Source organism: Rhodamnia argentea, chromosome 2 (genome assembly GCF_020921035.1).
Source record: "Rhodamnia argentea isolate NSW1041297 chromosome 2, ASM2092103v1, whole genome shotgun sequence".
NCBI lineage: Eukaryota > Viridiplantae > Streptophyta > Magnoliopsida > Myrtales > Myrtaceae > Rhodamnia > Rhodamnia argentea.
Window position 1 is genome coordinate 12563389 of NC_063151.1, and position 17613 is coordinate 12581001.

Below are 17613 nucleotides of genomic sequence, written 5' to 3' on the forward strand. Positions count from 1 at the left end.
TGACACTCTGTCAAGGGGACATTTATACTTTAAGCTCGAGCTCTCAATTATCACCTAGATAATGAAATTAAAATTGTCTCATCTCTATTTATTACAAAGTAAATAGAGGCGATTACCCGTATGAGTAGGCTAATCTCCATCCGTCCGACATACCTTATCAAAAAATGCACTAAGTATTGATAAAAATCCCCAGACGGTTTTAAATTGACAAAACAATCCAAGTACTCTTGTGTTTTGAGATAATGCCATGATTTACTTGTTTTGCAGATAATCCTTTTTGGTGCGGAGATGTACTAGATTGAATCTGGCAAAAGGATTTGGCTCGGATGTTGTTACCGAGAGTCTCAGACGCTGGTTCGAGCTCGGATGATGAGCGAGGATAGCTCAAACATTGGAATGACGCTCAAACTCCGAGAGAAGTACTTTACGAGCAATAATCAGAACTTCAAGAGGAATACAAATTGAGCTTAATTGATGCATATCAACGGACGCCATCGACCTGGATCATTCTTGAAGATTCTCGGTGACCGAGATCAATCAAGGATGCGGAACCAAGAAGACAAACAAAGACTTTCCAAATGGAAGAAACCATCTATGGAAACCCGAGATCATAATTGTATGGGCGATTTGATCTAAGCAAGGAAGACTTTCCTTTGGCAATCCCAATGGCTAAGAGATCTTCTTTTGGTAATCATCTCGTCCAAAAGGGTAGATTTGGAGAAATCTCTTCCGAATGCCTTGTAACGGCTAGATTGGAGGCGGAAGAATACAAAAGACATCTCGAATATGAAGGGAAGAAAGATCGGCGTAAAGAGGGAAAAGTGTTCATAATTTCTAGATAAAGTGTACTCCATTTCAAACACACTTCTTGATCCATCCATTGTAATTGTGAGGAGGTGTACACACAAGTGTTGAGCACTAGGTGTGAATTCCTGCGTATCAAGGAGATCACCGATCTATAACCTCTAAGCAGCTTACTAGTGGAACCGGCCGATTGGCTGTCAGCCGAAGAAGTGGACGTAGGCTTAACCAAAGCCAAACCACTATAAACCCTATGTACGTTTTTTCTTATCTCTTACCTTGATCACTCTAGATATCTTGTAATAGCTAAACTCCACACGAACAGCGCGTATTGATCATATTGCATATCCCGCATCAATTGAATTATTTGCTCCTTGCGACACACTCTGTCACCATCATCCGAGATCTTTGTTTTACGATGTGTGATCTAAATTCCGCAATAAATTCTTAAAATCACACTCATCACCTATTCATCCCCCCTCTAGGTGAAATTACTAGCTACCAACAATTTGTATCATAGCCTGGTGCTCATATTTTGTAAAATGTTTTTACTTTTGAGCTAACGATCTTTATGGCTAGCAATTTCTCTCTTTCTTGGATTGAAGGTGGAAGCAACAACAGGCCACCATACTTTGAAGGAAAAGATTATAGTGACTGATAGAACAAATTTAAAGCATTCCTCAAATGCAAGGATCCTCAAATCTAGGATGTCGTACAAAGAGGAGTAAATCCAATGACATAGACTACAAGTGCAAGGGATAACACGACGGCTGCTCTAATCGCAACCGAGATAACCAAGAGAGATGCTCTTGATGCAAAGGTCATTTATTCATTTTACAGTGCATTATCTCCTACCGAATATAGATGTATTGTAGATTGCTCCCGATCGAAAGAAATATGGGATAAGCTTCACGTCACCTATGAAGGAACAGACAGAGTAAAAGAGACAAAAGTCAATTTTCTACTCGAACAATATGAAGCATTCAAAATGAAGCTCGAAGAGACAGTGAAAGAAATGTTTAACGAGTTCACTGAAATAGTGAATGGTTTCACATATCACAGGCAACCAGTTTCTGAACCAATAAGAATCAACAAACTACTCCGAGCTCTTACAAAAAAATGGGACAACGTTAAAACTTCCATTCAAGAGACTCAAAGAATATCTCCCTTGTCAATGGATGAGCTCATTAGAACTTTTCAATCTTATGAAGAAGAAAGAATCAATGATAAAAACACAACTGCAGGTAAGAAGTCAATTGCCTTAAAATATAATGTTGATTCTGATGTTTCAGATTCTGAAGTCGAAGATGATGAAGAGCTAGCGCTCATGGTCAAGAGATTCAGAATAATGGCTAAACAAGGTAGGACCTTCAAAGACAGAAAGGATCTTTGACGATACAATCAGAGAAGATCATCTGAGGCCAAAAATGAAAACCAAGAAGTCATCTATTACGAATGTAAGAAAAGAGACCACATCAAACCCAATTGCCTACTATTAAAGAAGAAAGGCAAGGATGAGAAATCCAAGAAAGCATTGAAAGCGGAGACTTGGAGCAACGCCGAATGTGAAAGTGATGAAGAATACGCAAATGTTTGTCTAATGGTAGACTCGGATGATGACCTTGAGGTAACTCATTCAAACATCTCACTTGATGTATCTACATATATATATGAGCTATGTTTAGAATACAAGGCTACTCTCAAGAGACTTTCTGAATTGAAAAAGAAAGTAGCTGTTTTTAAACAAAAGGATATTTCACAAAAAGATAAAATCAGCTTTCTCGAAAAAGAATTTTGTCAACTAAATGAGAAATCTGATTCTATATCTTGCGAAAATGCGCAATTGAAATCAAGAGTGGAAACTCTCAAAAAGGAAAACGATTTCTTGAAAAAGGAAAGAAATCCTTTTGAAGAGGAAAGCATTTCTCTGAAAAAGGAAAAAGATCTTTTCGAGAAAGAGAACTCCATTTTGAAAAAGGAAGTTTTGAAGATACACAAAAAATTCTCATTCGGTTCAAAAACTTTACAACATATACTTTCTATACAAATTCCCTACTATAACAAGTCGGGACTTGGTTTTTAGAAGGAAAGTGATGAGAAAAATTATTTTCCAACAGTAAAAGAAAGACTTAAGCAGCGACCTTCTAAAGGCGCCTATATGAGTCACTTTAGGAAACAATTTGTAAGATTTGAATGACAACATCTCTCGGGATGTTCAAATTGTGGTGATCCGAAACATTCCAGGAGCTACCGCTCAAAGATCAATCAACCAACACGTAACATTTTTAGATACACTTATACGACTAACCTCAAAGGACCCAAACAAATTTGGGTACCAAAGAAAAAGTGAGAATCTTTGATCATTGCAGGTACCGAACAAAAGAAGAAATAAATGGTACCTTAATAGCGATTACTCTAGACACATGATTGGTGACTCATCCATGTTCATTGAATTTGAAAAACTTGGTGGAGGAAACATTTCCTTTAGAGGCAACAACAAAGGAACGATTACCGGCAAAGGAACCGTGAAGATTGGCAATCTACTTATCAAAAATGTTTCATTAGTCAAGGGTTTGAACTTCAATCTTGTTAGTATTAGTCAATTATGCGATATTGGATACAAAGTTTCTTTGGTAGAAAATAAGTGCTCAAGCACAAGCCAAGACATCAAGTCATCATTTACGGGACGAAGATATGACAACATGTACATTCTGGACACATCATCCGAGAATGAAAAATGTCTTCTATCCATCAAAGACGATCCAGAATTATGGCACAGGATACTAGGACACATAAGCTTTAAGTAAATCAACAAACTTTCCAAAAAGAAGCTTGTGAGAGGACTTCCAAATGCCAGATTCGAAAAGACAAGACTTTGTGAAGCATGCACTCTTGGAAAGCAAGTAAGAAATTCCCACAAATCTATAAATGAAGTTATCACTACTCATGCTCTGCAGCTGTTGCACATGGATATCTTTGGACCTACTCGAACATAGAGTATTGGAGGTAAAAAGTATTGTCTTGTTATTGTAGATAACTATACTAGATTCACATGGGTATTCTTTCTTACTCACAAGAGTGATGCATTCTCATTCTTTAAAACCTTTTCTAAGAAAGTTCAAAATGAAAAAGGTATTCAATTACAAGCATTAAAACTGATCATAGATGAGAATTTGAAAATCACTACTTTACTGATTTACGTGAACAAAATGGTTTTTAACACAATTTTTCCTCTCCATATACTCCTCAACAAAATAGAGTTGTTGAAAGGAAAAATAGAACCTTGCAAGAAATGGCACAAACCTTATTAATTGAAAGCAAAGCTCCACCTCATTTTTGGGCTGAAGCTATTTCAACTACCCGTTATATTATTAATCGTGTTTTCCTCAAACCATTAATTGAGAAAACTCCCTATGAACTTTACAAGGGAAGAAAACCAAATATTTCATACTTTCATGTGTTTGGATGCAAATGTTATATTCTTAAAAATGCAAGTGATCGAACCGGTAAGTTTGATGAAAGATCAGATGAAGGTGTATTCTTGGGATACTCTACAATTAGTAAAGCTTACCGAGTCTTCAACAAGAACTCTCGGACAGTCGAAGAATCAATGAATGTGAAATTTGAAGATGAGCGGACGGACGATAGATGCTGAGGAAATAATAAGATCTGAGAATCAGAAATCATCATCCGAGAAGGAAAAACCATCATCTGAAGACGCAGAACCGGATGAAACCCCTCGGAACATGGAGAAGACTCTGCAAAGCACATCATCTGAAGATTCAAATGATGAAGATTTCACCGAGACCGAACATAACAAATCAAATAGGCACTGGAAATACAGATCCGGTCATCCGGCAAATCGGGTCATCGGAAATATAGATGAAGGAGTCAGAACCGGATCCAAACTCAAGGATATGATAAATGCTTTTGCTGTAGTTTCTAAAGTCGAACCCAAAAGAATCGAAGAAGCTGTTGAAGATGAAAGATGGATTGAAGCTATGCAACAAGAGTTACAACAATTCAGATTGAATGAAGTTTGGGAACTTATACCCGAACCAAAGAATCATCCTGTTATTGGAACCAAATGGCTATTTCGGAATAAGCTAGATGACAAAGGAAAAGTAATCGGGAACAAAACAAGGCTTGTTGCAAAAGGGTACTCACGGGAAGAAGGGATTGATTACGATGAAACCTATGCACCAGTAGCAAGACCGGAATCTATCGGATTGCTACTTGCTTACGCTTGCTATCATGACTTCAAGTTGTACCGGATGGATGTTAAAAGCGCATTTCTCAATGGATATATCAAGGAGAAAGTTTATGTCAAACAATCTTCAGGCTTTGAAGATCTAAAGAACTCAAATCATCTGTACAAGTTGAAGAAGGCTCTCTACGGACTGAAGCAAGCACCCCGAGCCCGGTATGAAAGGTTAAGTAATTTTCTTCCTGAAAAAGATTTCGAAAACGGTAAAGTTGATACAACTATATTTATCAGAAGAGAAGGTAAAGACATTCTGCTTATCCAAATATATGTTAATGATATTATATTTAACTCGTCTAACCAAAATCTCAGTAAGAACTTCTCTCGGACCATGCAGAATGAGTTCGAGATGAGTATGATGGGAGAACTCAAATTCTTCCTAGGTCTACAAGTGAATCAAACTAAACAAGGCACATTCATACATCAAGAAAAATATGCCTTGGAACTAGTGAAGAAGTTTGGTCAAAATAACTGCAAGAAAACAAAATCGCCAATGTCTACTTCATCTAAATTGGATAAGGATGAACAAGGCAAACAAGGTTGATCGAAGCTATACAAGAGCATGATTGGTTCTTTATTATACCGTATCGCTTCTCGACCTGATATTATATTCGGTGCATGCATGTATGTAAGATTTCAATCTGATTCTAAAGAATCTCATATGTCTGCTGTCAAAAGAATCATCAAGTACATAGGAACTAATCCAAACTTAGGATTATGGTATCCTAAAACATCATAGTTTGTATTACATGGCTATTCAAATGTTGATCTTGCGGGTTGTAAGTTGGATAGAAAAAGTACTTCGGGCGCATATCAACTTCCGGGATCTATGCTAGTGTCTTGGTTCTCCAAGAAACAGAATACCATAGTTCTATCAATTGTAGAAGCCGAGTATGTAGCACTAGGGAGCTATTGCGCTCAAATGCTATGGATGAAGCAACAACTAAAGGACTTTGGTGTTGAAGCTCACAACGTGGAAATCAACTGTGACAACACAAGTGCTATCAACCTCACAAAGAATCCGGTTCTGCACTCTCGAGCTAAGCATATTGAAATCAAACATCATTTTATTCGTGATTATGTGCATAACTGTGATGTTAACATTAAATTTGTTGATTCTAAATATCAATTAGCTGATATATTCACTAAGGCACTTGACAAAAATACATTCGAGTACATTAGACAAGAATTTGGTATTATCATTATTCCCATTTGAGCTGAGATCTAGATAGGAGAAATTGCCTTAGAACTTGAAAATATCATTTGAAGACTCTCGACGACTTCAAAGCTTGAAAGCATCATCCGAAAGAACTCAGAGGACCATCCGAAGACAACATCTTCTGACCAAACACGACAAAAGATTTGATTGTTCGAAATCTTAGTGTGTAAGTCGTTTTTATTTTTGGCAACAAATAAGGTACATATCAACACAATCTTCTTAAATATTCGGCAAATGTTATGTGATTGTACTGATTGTTCTAATTGAATATTTGATTGCTTTGATTAAAATTAAATTGATTGAGTTGAAATATTCTTAAAATATTCTCAAAAGAATTTCCTTTTATCAAAATAAGAACCGCCTCCTACACCCTAAACCTTCTCTACTCGCTCACTCACTCAAATCACAATCTCGGTCTGCGAAATCCAAAAACCCTAAATCTCTCAAAGCTCCACAATCAGAATCGCCCGACAACTCTCATTCCTCATGACTCCCAAGAATCCTTCGACACGTAAATCATCAGCGGCTGGCTCTCACCGTTCTGTTCGTCTAGGATCCAGAGGACAGAGGGCATCTAGTGAAGCTCCAAGCGAAGCTGAAAAGCAGGTACAGAGATTGATCGCTCACATGGCAGAAATTTTGCCAACGGGAGTAACAGAGAAGAAACGCAAGAAAGTTCAGCAACGAATCTCTTCCATGGTAATCCGAACCCCTGAGGAAACCGCTAGTTTACCTGTTGACAAAAGGATAAAGCTAGCTAGGGGTTTATTGAATGTCATTAAAGGAATGCGGATTGATGGTAGGTCTGAAAATAACATTCCGGAATTTGTAAAAATGAATGGGTTCTTCAATGAAGAAGAAATGTTCAAATTTTCTGAGATGCTCACTCAAACAGAAATAGGGCTAGCTACCAAGGTAGGAACCGAACTTCGGAAAAGTAGTCCCTTTGGAAAGGGTAAAGGAAAGGTTGGAGAACCTGCAGAGATTGAGTAGGGAAGTGTTCAAGAGAAGGATGTGAAGGAGGAAGAAATCTACGTGACAGAATATCCGAGGGATGATGATGATGAACTGATTTATTCCTTCGTCAAGTCCGTACCAATGAAGTTTTTGGTTGATGAAGAATAGGCGGACCGGCCGTTCGGATCAAAGGAACATCAATTGTGCTACGAGGCACTACTTGCTAGAGGCATTATACCTAACAAACCTGTAGATTCTAACCTTTTTTAGAGGAATAGTCAGCAGATCCTCTATCCCTTCACCAACTTGCAACTCCATAACTTCTGCTCCTTATCCACTCCAACCTATACTGAATTGATCGCCTATTTCTACTCGAACTTCACAATGATCGATAGATATGCAATTCAGTTTTCTTACAAGGAACATAACATCATTATGACTGCTGAAGACCTGGCGGACATTCTTCAGATCGAGCTGTTCACTTTCACCAAAATTCCTATGTCGGATGAAGATGTCTACAAGGAGCTATCCGGCAACCCTGGTCTCTCAAGAGCCAACAAGCCACACGTTGAACATCACCACTTCCTTCTAAGGACTATCATACCGCATAAGGTAGTTATCAATTGCCTAAGACCAAAGGGATCCTCAAAAACAGATATCTCAAGGTATGAGACAAAGCTCATCTGGGTCATCCTAAATGGAAAACCCTTCGCTCCGCCTCACCTAATTTTTCTGCACATGAGGAGAGCGGTGAAGAAGAATAAGGGTCAGCTACCTTACGGATCTCTAGTAAGTAGAATCTTTGAGTACCTGTGGATAGTGATACCCCTGGAACTCAAATCCATAGAGCTTCATCAAGGAAGTGTAGGTGAGACAATGCTCACAAAGATGGGTTACTGATTTGAAAATAGAAGCTGGAGGGATAGAAAGAAGAAGGTGATTCCTATAGCTCTTCCTCGGAAGGAGCCTACTGTTGAAACTCCACGTAACAAATCTTCGGAATCATCCTCGGAATCCACTTAGAAGAGGAGAATCAAGATGATTGCTCACAAATCAACTAGACCTAGCATCAAAAGAAGAAAACTTGCTAAGGTGATGTTTGATAGAATTGAAAAGGAGCACATCTCGGACAGCTCATCAATAAATGATACGTAATTAGAAGAGCTGATCCAAATGATTGTCGGATCAACATATGAGGATGAGGCCGACATTCAACTGGAGCAATAGGAAAAGGAGAGACAGAACACAAAAGAAGGAGGAGATACAACGAGAGAAGAAATGTTATCTGTTCCCGAACGTAGAACAGAAACCGAGGGGCCACTTCCACAAGAAGGAACGTTTGAGAAGGAGCAAATTGAAACAGATACTAATGCTGCTCAAATAGCAATTCTCCTAGGCAAATTTGCTTCATCATCTGAGCACCATGCAAGAAATTAGGGGGAGTCAACAAATGTGGGCACTCAAACGGATGAAATAGACAATGCCAATAACTCGGACCTTCTCGGGGAGATAGCACAGAGGCAACAAGAGATGGACCACAAATGGTCGGACCTTTAGACATCTCTGCGCTCAAAAGTTGAAGGCCTAAGTACAAAGGTAGATGCTGAGGTTGTAAAAATTCAGAAAACTATCCATAATCATTCAGAGTCTTAGCTGGGCTTCTTGGACAACGGGATCCTTAGTCCGAAGCGGGACTTAGGCCGTAAACTAACCAGCTCTCCAAGTTTGTCCTAGTTCAACTACCTACGGACCAAGCCTCCACTTCGGATCAAGCCCCACCACCTTCTCATCCGGACCAAACACCAAAAGCTTAAAAAAAATTTGCATTTCATGTTTGGATCTGTATTCTGAATCTCACTCTGAACACTGTCTTTTACTCTTCTGATTCATTTGATTGAATGAGTCGTTATTCTCTGCTAAAATCCATATCTGAATGTTGGCATGTTTGATTTGAGTATACTGCATAGATGACCGGAATAGGCATCGAATTCGGGGGGAGCAACGTTTTATCTCTGCAATTTATATCTGACTATGCGGGACACTCCCCTTTGCTGATGACAAAAAGGGGAGAGAATGATATATGTGCAATAAATGATTAATTTGTGATGAAATAATGATATATGTGCGATATATGACTAATTTGTGATGAAATGGTATATTATGTGATTTATGCGAGATGAGATATGTGTGATATATGTGCGATATATGACTAATTTGTGATGTCATGATGTGATATGTAACTCCGAAAAATATACGATTGAATTATGTAAAATCAATGCGTAATATGCTGGCAAGAATCCATCAAGTACAGGATCTCGGGTTAAGCATGGAATACATAAACATCATCTAAGAAGCATGATCCGTGGAAACATCATCCGAGAAGGAATACATTCTCTTAAGCTGAGCAGGTGAACAAGTTCCCTACACTCAAAATCACATATTTCACTTGACAAAATAATCTTGAAAGCTTTTTGCTAAACGGGACAAGCTCCGAGCATCCCACGGAAAGTGATGCTCTGAGGAGTTACAATTTTCATACTCGCATCATATTTGAAACTATTACACATCTCAATAAGTATATGCACGTAGAATACAAACTCATCAATTGAGATAGCACAAGTTACGAGACTACTCATCATCGTTTATAAATACATATTCTTTTTCGGAACTTATTCTTACTAAAAGTACAAGGAACGAATCGCTAAAATTATTCTTTAGCAAGATCCTCACCAGAGAAACTTTGCTGAAGTTGCTCACCTTCTTAACTCAATTACTCGTTACTATTGTGGATCATTTTGTCATCATCAAAAAGGGGGAGATTGTTGAGAAAAATCACTAGACGGTTTTGAAGTTGACAAACAATCCAAGTACTCTTGTGTTTTGAGATAATGTCATGATTTACTTATTTTGTAGATTATCCTTTTTGGTGCGGGAATGCACGGGATTGAATCCGGCAAAAGGATTTAGCTCAGATGTTGTTTCTAAGAGTCTCGGACGCTGATTCGAGCTCGGACGATGAGCAAGGATAGCTCGGACGTTGGAATGATGCTCAAGCTTTGAGAGAAGTACTTCACGAGTAGTAATCAGAGCTTCAAGAGGAATACAAATTGAGCTTAATTGATGCATATCAACGGACGCCATCGACCTGGATCATTCTTGAAGATTCTCGGTGACAAAGATCAATCAAGGATGCATAACCAAGAAGACAAACAAAGACTTTCCAAATAGAAGAAACCATCTATGGAAATCCGGGATCATAATTATATGGGCGATTTGATCCAAGCGGGGAAGACTTTCCTTTGGCGATCCCCAACGGCTAAGAGATCTTCTTTTGGTAATCATCTCGCCCAAAAGAGTAGATATGGAGAAATCTCTTCTGGATGCCTTACAACGGCTAGATTGGAGGCGGAATAGTACAAAAGACATCTCGAAGACGAAGGGAAGAGAGATCGGCGTAAAGAGGGAAAAGTGTTCATAATTCCTAGATAAAATGTACTCCATTTCAAACACATTTCTTGATTCATCCATTGTAATTGTGAGGAGGTGTACACACAAGTGTTGAGAGCTAGATGTGAATTCTTGCGTGTCAAGGAGATCACCGATCCGTAACCTCCGAGCAACTTACTAGTGGAATCCGGCCGATTGGCTATCAGTAGAAGAAGTGGACGTAAGCTTAACCAAAGTCGAACCACTATAAACCCTTTGTACAATTTTTCTTATCTCTTACTTTGATCACTCTAGATATCTTGTAATAGCTAAACTACACACGAACAGCGCGTATTGATCATATTGCATATCCCGCATCAATTGAATTATTTGCTCCTTGCGACACACTCTGTCACTATCATATGAGATCTCTGTTTTACGTTGTGTGATCTAAATTCCGCAATAAATTCTTAAAATCACATTCCATCACATATTCACCCCCCCTCTAAGTGAAATTATTAGCCACTAACACTAAGCATTAATATGCATAAATGTCATACAAACTCATAGGCATCAATAATGATAACATATACCATTAGTTGTGAACTTTGGAAAATATAAATTTCTAATACTCTCATTTCTATGCATTTTCTAGAGATTTTAATGTAGGGAACTAATCCATTTGTCAACACATGACCAAGGAGAACATCTATACGAATTGACTTCATCATATGATCTGCTATCATTCTATGCGTATATATGTACTATGTGTTTACATATTTTCGTATAACCATGTCTTTCACGGAATTATAACTTGCGACTATTTGTTTGGTCTTGCAGTGGATCATTAGTGTAAGCTACTATTGCTTGGCTATCACAATCAACTTATAATTGTACCTGTAGTATACTTAGCAACACCTCACTAACCCAAACATCTCTTAAATCAAACATTCTCTTGTATCTTCGCTAAAAACACCACGATGTCAATTTCTATCGTGGATAATGCTATACACGTTTGCTTCTTATTACTTCATGATATGGCACCATAGCTAAGTAAGAACGCAAATCTAGAGGTTGAATCTCTCTCATCTAAACCTCTTTCTCGGTCAACATCAGTATAGCTTTCAAGACGCAGATCTCTACCTTGATAACTCAACAAAAATTGACAGTACATTTGAGATACCGGAGAATTCTCTTGACGGCAATCCAACGTGGTTGACCTGGATTAGAATGGTACATATACCATTCCAACTATATAATAAATATCAGGTCTTGTACACTTCATAGCGTACATTAAGCTTCCAACAGCACTAGTATATGAAACACTTTCCATTTCTTCATTCGTTTGTGGAGTCTCGGGCTACATTTTACGGCTCAAACATTTACCTCTTGCAATAAGAGTATTTTAGGTTTATAATTTTGCATACAAAAACATTCAAGGACTTTAACTATATAAGTCTCCTGTGAAAGAGATCACAATCTCTTTGAATAATATCTAGGAACCTTAATTTCAAGAATGTATGCAGATTCACCCATATCTTTTATCTCAAAATTGGAACATAACCAACTCTTGATTGTATTAGCAAACTCCATATTGCTTCTAGCAATTAGTATATCATCAACATATAATGATAAAATTACTCATTGATCTTTGGATCTTTTGATATATATGCAATGATCCTCATCAGTCATTACAAAATCATATGCCATTATGGCATTACGAAAAAGTATATCATTATCTCGAAAACTACTTGAAGCCATATATCGATCTCAAAAGTAGATATACGTTTTATTCTTAGCCTTCCGTAACAAACCCAATAGATAGTTTCACATAGATTTTTTTTACTAATTCTTCATTGAGAATATCATTCTTTACATCCATTTAACGTAATTCAATCTCCATACTAATTCTTGCCAGAATGAGGTGAATTAATTATACCATTTCACCACGGGACGAGCCTTATATCTCTCAATCAAGCCATCAGCTTTAGGCTTTATTTTTTAGAACATACTTACTCCCAATGGCTTTGCATCCATGTAGAAGATTAATCAGTTTCTAAACTTGATTTGATCCTATTGACACCATCTCTTTTTCCATTGCTTATATCCACTTTTCCTTATTAGGGCAAGTTGGAGCCTCATTTACATTTCTTCGCCCATTCTCTTCTTGTGGAGTGACCATAAAAGCTTTACCTTCAATGTCTAAACATCGACGAGTCGATGAAGAAAGCTTTTTGTTACTTGTTCGCCAAATTGGAGATTATACACTTAGTACATCATTCTCCATTATGCTCCCATTCGGATTAGATAATGACGACATCTTCGCATCAAGTGGTTGCAATTGAGACTGGTTCAAAAAAAATTTCCCACTTCTTACATTGCTCCCACTTGGATGAGATGCCCTAATAAAATCATTATCACTATCCAAGTTGTCAAACAGAGAATAGTTTTTCACTTATTTTGCCCTTATTTGAAAATTCATTCACTAAGAATGTGACATCTCATGATTCATATTCAATTACGCTTTCACTTTCTTGTTCACCTATAACATGTACCCTTTTGAGTGCTCTCGGTATCTCATAAAGATATTCTTTTTGCCTATAGGGCCCAATTTCCATACATGTAGGAGAACTTATGAGTATAGGCAGCAGATTCTCAAGGTCTAAGAAAACTCAAATCTTATTATCGACCTATCCACAACTCATATGGAGTAGAAGTAACCGATTTAGAAGGCATACGGTTAAGTAACCAAATCGCAAACAACAAAACTTCACCCCAAAAGGTGATAGGCGAATTAGTTTGTGCCATTATAGACCTAACCATTCCTCTTTTTGTAATTTCATTCTGTTGAGGAATCGTTGGAATAGACTATTGTCGGCTTAAGTACACCTCAAGTGCCATAAGTTGTGTACGGCGCTCACTTTAGTGCCAAAACTTTCAAATCGATCACTTTAGTGCTAATTTTTTGTAACTTCGATCACTTCAGTGCCAAAACTTTCAAAACGATCACTTTAGTGTCAAATTCACCGAGCTCGTCATCTCAAATATTAATAAAAAATACCACGTGTCGAATTTTCGGCAAGCCACGTTAGCTCTAGCACTAAAGTGATCGTTTTTAAAAGAAGTTGGCACTTAAGTGATCGAAGTTACAAAAACTTAGCACTAAAGTGATCGATTTGAAAGTTTTGGCACTAAAGTGAGCGCCGTACACAACTTATGGCACTTGGGGTGTACTTAAACCGACTACTGTCTTTTTATTCTATTTTCATCACATAAACATCTGAACTAATCGGATAGAATTTCTCGACCTTGATGGATTTTATTTTAATATGATTTTGTTTAAAAGCTCAAAGAAAATTTTCTCAAAGCAACCCATGCCTTAGATTTATGAGAAATCAAAAAATGATACGTCTGAATCGAGTGTAATCATTTATAAATGTGATGAAATAAACAGCCCCATGCCTTGCTATAACATTCATTGAATCACATTTATCCAAAAGGATCAATTGCAAAGGAAACTCATCTATTGTCCCTTTTTTTAAATGGTTTTCTCATTGTTTTTCCCGCCAAGCGATGCTCACAAATAGGTAAATCGACATTTTCAATATTGTCCATTAATCCCTATTTGGCTTACGTAAATATTTGATATTGGCCACGGTGACCCAGCCTAACATGCTACATATTCATATCATCACAAAAGATGAAAATAGGGAATAACTTACATTCATATTATTGTACTTAATAATCAGCACAATGAAGTCATTCGGAACCATAATAACTTGTTCCCACCGACAAGTCATCATCATTGTTATGAAAGTTCAAACTGAAAACAAGTTTAACCAAAACTAGCACAAAAACTAAATTCCGTTGAGGTTTTGAAACATATAATACATCATGTAGGAGCAAGGTACGATCACCACGCATATTCAATCGATAGATGCCAATCCCTTTAACTTCCACTTAGAAATTATTTCCCACATTTATTCACTTTGCTCCATGTGGAACTCATTGAAATTCCACTAAGGCATTTATTTCCTTCGCTACATGGTATGTGGTCTCTAAGTCTACAAACCATAAAGGATGAAATTCAGTTATGAAAACTGAATTGAGACATATGTATGCTCTTAAGTGTACAAAGGGTTTTTACTTTATTTAGCTCACTCTAATTACAAGCAAAATGACCCTTCCCGCTACGCTTAAAACATTTCACATTTGATATGTTTTTCTTGAAAGGATGTTTTCCTTTCTAATGTCGGTTAAACTTCGATTTCTATCAGAAGGATATGTTCCTTTGTCCTTTCCACTTCTTAAACCCACCTTGACGCTTACGCTTGAAGCATAAAGCTCATTTGAACTAGAATTAGCATAACAAATGTCGATTTCAAATTTCGCCACTAGAAGGCGATTAACCCGTAGTTCAAGGCATCGCATAACATTCTTAAAAAGTCTTTAACTTTTATTGTGGATCAAATAGATATTCATATGCACACTACTATGAGGTAAAGAACATATTGTTGCTTGCATTTGCTACTCATCATTTTTCAAAATATGGCATATATCTTACAGTTCACTTATCATGTTTGACACACACCACAAAAGTTGTTTCATGTTCTGCCCATGAGACATCATATAAGTGGCAAACATTATAGTGATATGTCTCGACTTGGTGACTAATCTCTAACCAAATATAGTTTTTAATACCTTTCAATTGACTTTGGCATTTTCAAAAATGCCTAAACTCACGCATAAAATCATCCTTCATGCTGCTCAGCAACATAATGCGAGAAATAGAGTTCATCATTTTCCATGCAGCAAATGCTTCTTTTGCCCTTCTAAATTGTGCAGGATTCCTATCTTCAAGTTCTTCCATAACTAGGTTAAGAGCTTTTAGTACTTCTTGCTTTTCTAACACATACTGGATTCTCATATTTCAGTTTTCATAATTCTTGCCGTTCAAAATCCTCTCCTTTGTCAAGCTCGGGTATGATATTCTAAGAAGTTAAAGCCATTGTATCTGAACACAAAGTTCTATGGACATTTATTCACGAACCATTAATGTCTAACATTTATGCATCTATTTTACACTAACTAATTTTATTAATGAATAATTTCACATAAGGCCTTAGATTCAAAAGTTCACTATGTTCCCAATCATCGTCCAAGGATCCTCGCTTGAAATTACCATTAATATAATCATTTATGTAAAATTGAGCTCACCAAAGCTTCTAAAACTTTATAGAACTCCCCACTCAAATAAAGATCATAAATCAAATAATGATCTCTATATTTTACAGTCATAATTTGATATAGTATGATTTGAAATTATACACAAATAATTCACGCATCAAATCATATGCAGAGTACAGGATATAAATAGCAAGTACATTAAACATTATACATGCCAAACATGCTCTACACAATATGGCTATGTACATGTAAGCCATCCTCTATATTAAACAATACATGTAAAAATACTTGAAAATGCCCCCAAAATACGCGTATCATGAGGGTTCATATATTTTAATAATTTTATATTTATAAAGCATGTCCAAATAATATATCAAATCGAAGAAAATTTGGTGACGAATGCAACAATACCTCATACACCCCAAACGGGGCTCATATGCATCCGCACGAGCCGGTCAAAGTTTCTGTTTTGACTAGTCAACGGTCGGTCAACGAGGTCAACGTGTAATTTTCCAAAACTAGAGGACCGAATCATAATTTCCAGAAAATTCAGGGACTCAATTGTAATTTGAGAAAGTGTGAGGACCAAATTGAAATTTTCAAAAAGTTTGGGGACCAAATTGTAATTTATACAAAGTTCGAGGACCAAATTGAAATTTTTGAAAAGTTTGGGGACCAAATTGAAAATTTTGAAAGTCAATTTGACCGGTCAACAGTCAACGTCAACGAACAACTGGGTCAATGAGTCAAGTCCTGAACCGAGTCGGAATCGGGTCATGGGTTGAACAAATCCAGGTTGGACCGGAAACCAGGTTGAGATAACCTCTCGATGACGTCATCGATAACGTTAGCAACCCTTCGCGATTGTTCCCGGGCACGCTCACAGCATGTGGGCGCGTGAGTCCTATGCCCACCACGCCCCGCCGACACATGCAGCACGTGTCGCCTCCTCCGGTGGTCTCCGAGGACGTTCGAAATCTCGAGATGATCGTCTTGATGATAAAAGTCTAATGGCATACTCAAATATGATTTTCATTGAACATAATTTCTCAAAATGGTGTCGTTTCATCGCTACCTCGAGAACCCGATCCCATGGCAACGCGTATAGTGCGTGCGGCCACGTTCGGCATCGCCTCTCGACGGGAGACCACTCCAAATTCTCATCTCGCCAAGCCCGTTCCATTGATGTAATAAAAAATTATTTTCATTGGATAAAATGTCACGAACAATCCATGAACAATAAGTTCGAAAAACCGGTTTCTCACACTAATTCGGAACCAAAAACTTGATAATCAATCGGGAAACAAGAACCGATGCTCTCATACCAATGAAGGGAACCGATCCCAATAACATACGTAGCGAATTACTCTAAATCAACAAGCCCTAGGATTGTCTTGAATCACCGATCGAAGAAATACATCACAGAACGGACATACCTCGTTTTTCACGGATTAAGTGTCTACAAGGCAGCGAGAGAATCCATTGTCTACCAATTTCGCATTTGTGACAGAATCAAGAGAGCGTCGTCGTTTCTCTGTCTTATTTGTTCTTTTTGTTATGTAGAACTAATAGAGAGGGGAGAGTTAAACGTCACTTGTGAACGTGACTTTTCACGTTCAAAAATGATAACTGCTTTTAGCAGTTATCCATATGGGTAAAAGGGGTGTGGTAGCCTACATGGGTGGACCACTGTACTTCCCATACACCCCCATAAAATCCAACATGAAGAAAAAAAGTCTGGTGTTCTCGGTATGTTATC